The following is a 2108-nucleotide window of genomic DNA, read 5'->3' as shown; positions in this document are numbered from 1 at the left end:
CTGCCCCGTTTCGTGGACTATAACTCACTGTCTTGGGGTCTTAGAGTGATTTCCATGAATAACGAACCCCCCGGGGTGCGTTTATGTGTCGGTCATCAACACTAACAGTTTTGGCCGATTCTGCCCCGTTTCGTGGACTATTACTCACTGTTTTGGAGTCCCGGAGTGATTTCCACGATTAACGAACCCCGGGGTCCGTTTACATGTCGGTCATCAACACTCACAGTTTTGAGCGATTTTGGCCCGTTTCTTGGACTATTACTCACTGTTTTGGGGTCTCGGAGTGATTTCCATGAATAACGAATCCCGGGGTGCATTTACGTGTCGGTCATCAACTCTCACAATTTTGGCCGATTCTGGCCTGTTTCGTGGACTATTGCTCATTGTTTTGGGGTTCCGGAGTGATTTCTATGATTAACAAACCCCGGGGTGCGTTTACGTGTCGATCATCAACACTCACAGTTTTGGCCGATTCTGGCCCGTTTCGTGGACTATTCTTCATTGTATTTGGGTCCCAGAGTGATTTCTATGATTAACGAACCCCGAGGTCCGTTTACGTGTCGGTCATTAACACTCACCGTTTTGGGCGATTTTGGCCCGTTTCATGGACTATTACTCACTGTTTTGGGGTCTCGGAGTGATTTCCACGAATAACGAATCCCGGTGTGCTTTTACGTGTCGGTCATCAACACTCACAGTTTCGGCCGATTCTGGCCTGTTTCATGGACTATTGCTCACTGTTTTGGGGTCCGAGAGTGATTTCCACGATTAACGAACCCCAGGTTGAGTTTACGTGTCGGTCATCAACACTCACAATTTTGGCTGATTCTGGCCTGTTTCATGGACTATTACTCTCTATTTTTGGTCCCGAAGCGATTTCCATAGTTGTTGAACCCCAAGGTGCGCTTACATGCCGGTCATCAACACTCACAGTTTTGGCCGATTCTGCCCCGTTACATGGACTATTACTCACTATTTTGCGGTGCCAGAGTGATTTCCAAGATTAATGAACCCCGAGGTGCCTTTCCGTGTCGGTCATCAACACTCAAAGTTTTGGCCTATTCTGCCCCGTTTCATGGACAATTACTCATTGTTTTGGTGTCTCAGAGTGATTTCCATGAATAACAAACCCCCCGGGGTGCGTTTATGTGTCGGTCATCAACACTCACAGTTTTGGCCGATTCTGCCCCGTTTCGTGGACTATTACTCACTGTGTTGGGGTCCGGGAGTGATTTCCACGATTAACGAACCCCGGGGTCCGTTTATGTGTCGGTCATCAACACTCAAAGTTTTGGCCGATTTTGGCCCGTTTGTGGAGTATTACTCATTATTTTGGGGTCTCGGAGTGATTTCCACGAATAACGAACCCCGGGGTCCGTTCATGTGTCGGTCATCAACACTCACAATTTTAGCCGGTTCTAGCCCGTTTCGTGGACTATTACTCACTGTTTTGGGGCCCTAGACTGATTTCCATCATTAACGAACCTCGTGGTGCATTTACGTTTCGGTCATCAACACTCACAATTTTGGTTGATTCTGGCCCGTTTCGTGGACTATTACTCACCGTTTTGGGGCCTGAAGCTATTTCCGTAGTTGCTGTACCCCAAGGTGCGCTTACATGTCGGTCATCAACACTAACAGTTTTGGCCGATTCTGCCACATTTCATGGACTATTACTCACTATTTTGGAGTCTCGGAGTGATTTCCACGATTAACGAACCCTGGGGTCTGTTTACGTGTCGGTCATCAACACTCACAGTTTTGGGCGATTTTGGCCCCTCTCATGGACTATTACTCATTGTTTTGGGGTCTCGGAGTGATTTCCATGAATAACGAACCCTGGGGTGCATTTACCTGTCGGTCATCAGCACTCACAGTTTTGGCCGATTCTGGCCTGTTTCGTGGACTATTGCTCACTGTTTTGGGGTTCCGGAGTGATTTCCATGATTAACAAACCTGGGGGTGCGTTTACGTGTCGATCATCAACACTCACAGTTTTGGACGATTCTGCACCGTTTCGTGGACTATTACTCACTGTTTTGGGGTCCCGGAGTGATTTCCACGATTAACGAACCCCGGGGTCCGTTTATGTGTCAGTCATCAACACT

This window comes from Triticum aestivum, chromosome 4B, assembly GCF_018294505.1.
Source record: "Triticum aestivum cultivar Chinese Spring chromosome 4B, IWGSC CS RefSeq v2.1, whole genome shotgun sequence".
Classification (NCBI taxonomy): domain Eukaryota; kingdom Viridiplantae; phylum Streptophyta; class Magnoliopsida; order Poales; family Poaceae; genus Triticum; species Triticum aestivum.
Note: the sequence above shows the minus strand (reverse complement) of the source record.